Source organism: Anser brachyrhynchus, assembly GCF_964034855.1.
Source record: "Anser brachyrhynchus genome assembly, chromosome: 9".
NCBI lineage: Eukaryota > Metazoa > Chordata > Aves > Anseriformes > Anatidae > Anser > Anser brachyrhynchus.
Window position 1 is genome coordinate 24,813,119 of NC_137703.1, and position 6,737 is coordinate 24,819,855.

Here is a 6,737-nt window from a genome sequence, read left to right on the forward strand (position 1 = left end):
CAGGAACAAACCCTAAATTACAGACTACAAACAAAACTCTCAATCTAAATTAAACCGTATTTTCCAAACATAAATGATGTTGTTAGAGAGAATTCATCCATGAACTAAGCCAAAGACTTGTGGCTGTTTTCCGTTAATGGCTGCAGGAGGACCCAAAAGTAAAAGGTCATTAAGCAGTAACCCATAAATAAAGGTGTTATGCATTGATATTAATATTAAACTAAATTAATATCTGTTAGAAACACAGAAATGGGAGTGACTTTTCTTCTTCGAGCCTAGTCCCCCACTGTTGCAGGCAACCAAATCAAATAAACTGATGATGCTTCATTTCTGAAGGCAGGAAGCTACTAGATTAGCATCTTTTAGAGTCATGAACTTTGCAGGATAAAACTGTGAAAGGCAGGGACCTGATGTAGGAAATTTATATAAATTAAGTTATAAAGGTTTTAAGCTCAAAACCAAAAGATGGCAGATTTATAGCCTCTCATGCAATCTTAATTATTCTGCCTTGTGTATGTGTTCTTTGCATAAATGATGCATAGGTTATGTGACAAAAATAGGAGTTGCATAAGCAAAGAGTCTGTACTAATGCGCACAAAAGATGCCTAACTTGTGACAGTTGACTTTGCAACACAAGTAACTTTCTTTTCTAATGTAGTTTCTCTCCGAAGGTAGAACAAAAACTGTTGTTTGTTTGTTTGTTTGTTTGTTACATGTGTCCCTGAGGCCTGAAACCTAGAAGTTTGGAAGGATGAAATTTAAGTGATAAACTATTTAACACTTAAACTGCATAGCTAGTGCCATGGTAATTAGAAAAAATGCCCAGGGTGCCATTGCCTCCTGTAGCAGTCCAGCAGAAACGTTCTGCAGAGCGACCTTTCTCTCTTCAGCTGCTGCTGGTGCTGGTTCTCTGGGGCTAAGCTAGCAATGCTGGTGATCTAGGTGTGAGAGCTTCTCTCCATCAGGCATTGAAGAATGATATTTTGTACAAAGAGCTAACAGGAGGAAATTTCCTAATGAGTGTCTGGCAAGTGTGGCCTTGTCTCCCTGTAAATGAGACAACTGCTAAAGTGGAAACGGGAAACCTCTGCCTGAAATGTAGCCCTTGTGGCAGTCTGTCACTGAGATATTCTTTGAAAAGACTGTGTAGTTGATGGTGCAAATCAGGTGTAAGTTGTTCTGCTCTTCCCTGTGTCACCATGCATCCCAGCCATCGTCCTGGTGACAAATTTAGTAATAATGTGGCTGTGCAGCAACCGGAAAGGCCTTCTGATCTGAATGAAAATGAGCTCCCCGCCCAAAATACTAGTTTCTAAGTCCTTGTGCTTTCAGGCTCCTCACCAAATCTGGACAGTCATCTGGGTAAAATCCCTGGTACCACGACAAAAAGATACAAGACCTAATTCTGCTCTCTTAGTGTTTCTGCAGAAGTCATGTTCATCTGACTCTGTGAAATTATTTGAATGTAAATTTATGCAAGTGCTATCAGCAACAGCTCTTTATTTTGTCTGATGTGGTCTTAAGTGCCAAAACCTTGGTATTTTCACCTCCAAAAGAACTTTGGTATTTCCTGGAATTTCAAGTTGTCCTGTTGCAGAACAGCAATGGACAACACACTGTCGAGAGGATGTGTCCCTGTTCTCTTGATAATCCTAGCACTTAAGCTGACTGTTACACACCCAGATCCTAGAATGCCCAAATTTGCTTTGGTTTGTAAGCAAAGGATTTGTCCATGTTACACATTTAATTGAATTTGCTACTTTATAGAAATTAAAAAAAAAAAAAAAACAGTGGAAAACTTTCTAAGCCTCCACCCTTCCTCAGGAAGGAATTCCTTCTTTTCTCTGTTTTTGTATTTCAAGCTTCACTCTCAGTTCATTTGTCAAATGACAATGTGTTTTCTGGCTTTATGTATTAAAAAAGAATGTCTGTGATGACTCATAGACATCCCTCTTCCTTTCTGTTAATACTGAGGTACCAAGTACAAACACAGTGTTGACAGTACTCCCAAACCTCAGGAACTTAGGAACTTCTTAGGAACTGAGCTAGCATTCCTTAATTACCTTTTCTTTTGGTCTCTTTGATAGCTTTATTTCAATTAATAACATATGTAATACAGTTGCAGTACTTCATAATTCATGTTGTTATTCAGCAGAGAGAGCAGCTGTGATGTATTAATCATAAACACGGTACATTTTTTTCAGTATGGCTTTTGTAAATTGTTTTCTGATTCGTCTATTTGTCAGTTTGGGCAATTCTGACATTACAGTTTCTATTTCCTTCTTCTCCAACTGGTATCTGATTATTCTTTTTAAAAAATGTTTTACCCCCTATTGTTCAAAGTCAATTGCTTATTTGCCAACATACGAACAGATTAAGGTGAATGGGGTTGATTTATCATTAGCTAAATTGTTGTTGTTGTAATATAAAAATGATTAATTGGACAACTGCTGCTAAACTGCAAATATTCCTGTAGCCAAAGAGAGCTAATAATCATTAACCAGAGTGTCTCTTATCAAGCAGAATGCTTGAAAGATTCATAACATTGTTCACAGATACTCTATCATAGTACAAGCCTCCTAAAGAATTGTTTCAACATTTCCAGTGAAGCATCCCAGAGTCCATTAACCAAGAGGACGCACTTATAATGACCCTATCACACAGCAGGTGGAGAGATCGCTAACATACTGATCAGACAAATGGATTCTTTAGGAATATTTTTAAATAAGAGCTATCTACCTACTAGTGCATTTTAAGGACGTTGGTCTAAGGAAAATATTCAGTACATAAAAGGAACAGGAACATAAACCATGGAGTAGAAGGCCGTAAAATTAAAAAGGCAGAACTCCTGAATTGCCTGCAGGTACCTGTGACAGGCAGTCCCATGGGTGAATCTTGTGGCGGCACACAGAGAGGAGCAAAGCATTTCAGTCACTGGAGGGCAGTTTCCAAGCCCCAGCATGGGGCAGGGCTTCATCAAGTGTCAGTATTTACAGTTCTTATCTAGAAGGTGCTAAAAGCATAGATAGCTTGGCAACCCAGTCAGTCATTATCCCAGGCTCAACGCAATCTAAAGCAGCAAGTATTCAAGTGGGTAGTATTATGCAAGGCAATTCCAGAGCAGGTTCCCTTTGCTTTGGTGGATTCAGGAAAGAAACACAAGACCATTAATTATGCCTGTGCTGTGGGAAGGAAACGTGAGAGGAGTTGGGAGATGTTGTCACTAAAATGACAAAATAGACTTTCTGTTCCTGAATATAAAATAAAATTATGTTTATGAGGGATATATAAAAAAGTCTTCCATTGTCATATAAAGAAAGACAAGACTAGCTCATGTCTGTATATGAATACATTTTTGGAGACTTGGAGTGGAGCCTGGTTTGTAGACTGAGAAGTGAAAAGAGGTGCTATTCGAAACAGTACACAGCACAATAGCATCCTCTCCCCTCCAAAAGCACCACCACCATCATTGGAAACTTTTCAGCTCAGCTCTGATGTGAATGAAGAAAGCAAGTGAGTCATCGCTGTGTTACATGACACACTGGGTGGTGCTAATGAACTGGTGATCACAACTATCACCCCTTCAAGTTGGATGCAATAGACACTGGAGGTCTGAGGGAAAGGCACATGTGAATCCTCTCAGGATTGACTCTCAGGATGATCCTCTCAGGATGACTGCAGCAAGAGACTTTCTTAGGTACTGTATGTGCAGAATCAGAGGAACAAAAGTTGGAAGAGGCCTCAAGGGCACTCCTGAGAAATCCCTTTCAGGCTTAGACTGTGCTTTTAGGAAGAATGCTGTTAAAAAGAAAACTGGAACCATGAGCAAAGAAACTGCCTATTTTTTTTGTGTATATGCTTAATTCTCTTGTGTTCAAAGAAGAGAGTTTTCAGTCCTCTGTAAGTAGGTTCATATTAAGGCACCCAGCATCAGTTTCTTTTTTTTTTTTTTCCTCATACCCTCTCAGCACTGTTGCTGAAAAATGAAGACATTTGCAAAGAGCATCAAATGAGTTATGCTGTCAGTCATACTGTTGCACAGTTGATACCTGGGGCTTGAATCTCATGGTGCAGTTTCACATATTATAATTAGTTTACTGTTACTGGCAACACAGACTGAAAATCAGAACTAAGTCCTGTGGGAAACTATTTCGTGCCAATACTCTCATTGCTTTTCCTGAATTTTCCTCCATTAATCTTACTTACAAGCCTATGAGTGTAAAGGAGAATAGTCTGATTTAATTTATTTACTGAAAACTGTTCTGAGAAAGAAAAGTGTTGTGAGCTATTTTAGTTTAGCCAACTAAAATACTGTTTTCCTGCTCGTACTGATAAGAAAAATCACTATCTTCTTTCAAAATACCATAAACTGTAAGGGAAGGGGACAGTGGGGGATGAACCCTTTACAAAATGTGCAAACGATATGATAGCTGTGCAAAAAGGGATGGGAGAATACAAGGAAATAACCATCAGACATAATCGTTCCTGCACTTGTTTTCTTGACTGGAATAGAAGGCCCTAACTTAACTGAACAGCTCAACAGCTACATCTGAACGATAGAATAGGGAAGTCTGTCTGATGGACTTCCTTCCTCGAAGACAAAAATCAAGAACAGAGAAAATACTCTTTCTTTGACAGACAACTTAGATCAGATGGGGAGAGCTGAAGAAGTATTTGAGAGGCTCTTGATGCAGCCATTCTCTGCCAGGTGCAACATCATACAATACAAAAAGACAAGCAGGATTCCTTTTGTTGTTTATGCTTTGTCCTCCATTGTCTACATTCCCAATTTGGCCTGTAGAGTCTTTGGCAAGGAGGGTGGTGTTGCACCACTGATACAAATTGGGACTGTTCCTGTGTAACAGTAAATTGTACCAGGGCTGGGCAGTTCTGATGAGGGAAATTAGAATTACTCCTTCCCTACAGAGTATGGGGGTCATGGAATGCAAAATCGGGGCCAAATTATTTCTCTGGAAATAATGTCTGGCACTCAGCTGTCTGCCATGTGCATTACAATGGTACATTTACTTCTTCGAAGTACTGAATTACTGCCATGGGAGATGCACACGGGCGTTCCGGACCAGAATTTGGAGATTAGCCTAATATTATGTTTTTTAAACACATCTGGGATCTATTATGTTGCTGTGTAATGATTTTCACAGAATCATCATTACTTAATATATGAAGAAATGTCAGTGTCAGTTTCAGCACAGTATTATGGAGCAACACATTTGAACACTAGATCAGTGCTTCTTGTTATGAACAAAATACTATAGGTCCTTAAAATGCTTGACTATTAAGGCCAAAAGTTATGAAAATGGAATCTGCATGGAAATTTCAGGAGCCAAGTCCAGAGAGCTCCTGAAAGTAGCAGTTTTGTTTAGAAAATATCTTATAAAAGTAGCATGAAAAGTGGAATAGTAGTATAGGCTGGAATTAGATGTATACTTGGTCTAAAAATGCTTCAGTACTTTTAGTGTTATGCAGAAACAATTGCATGAAACTCTGATGCTGTTCTAACTCAGCATCAGTCCTCTTGTACTTTTGTAATCAAAACAAAAGTATCAAAACTATTTGCCCGTATCAAGTGGCAATTTATCCTTTCTGTATTCTAGGAGTTACTTGATTTAATCTTTTCAAGAGCCTCAGATTCTGAGCAAATTTCGCATATCCACCAAACAGCCTAAAGGCCAGGCCAAGCCTGATGTCACTCCGTAAGACTGTCATTTAATTTTAGTGCTCCTAAACTATAGTTACTGTAGTTTGGAGGTGGATAGTTTGACACCTCAACTGTTTTGAAAGAGTCTTTATGGTTAAATGCTTCAGCTCTCTTATTGAAAGGGTACTTTGAGAAAACAGTTGTTCCAGATTCTAAGCCTAGTCTTTGGGCTCATTCTTGAGATTACAGTCAAGTTTCTTCTTAATTGTTGCAGGAAAGGAATCAAGAATGACTACCTCTACCATGTGTTTTTTTTTGGCAGATGTATAGCATCTTCGAATAAGCAATTAAAGAACTTTACAAGGATTGGAAGTATTTATTAAATTTCTATATTCTCTATAGTGGGAAAGCTGTACCACTGTAACCACTGTAACTATTTCCACTTCAAAAAAGTTATTACCAGATTTCAGCATGTATGAAAGACTACCCAGGCTCTTGTGCTCCTGTTTAATGTATGCTGCCATTGTTTATGAGGTATAGTACTTTCCCTGAGGTATGCCGAGCCAGCATTCCCTCATATTTCCAGATGTACTGCAATGGATTGATAATAATTATTCTGCACAATGTCAAATACTGAGGAATTCTGTGCTGTGAATTCCAGCCCGTAAAGGCTACAGATGCAAGCATGTGATATTAGGTATATAGACTATTATAAGGGAATGAGAGGAATAGTTTTATATGGAGCCTGAGTTATAAGTGCAACCAATAGGTCGTGGTTGTTATACTATCCATCCAGTACATCCCTATATTCAGGTTTCCAGCTATGTTATTAAAGCTTTTGGTTCTTAGGCTCTTAAATTCTGCTGACACTTCCCTCTGCCTTGACACCACCCTAGAGGCACCTATAAAGTAATTCCTGGCCTGTCTCTTGGTTGTCACCCTTCCATGGCTGCAGGTTTTACCCAGATTGAAGGTGTGCTTCTATGGATTCCTTAGTCATGTTCTGGTATTATTAACCCCAGAGTCTCTTCTTAAATACCATTATCCAATTATCTTCTTTAAACGTAAGTGAAATTCA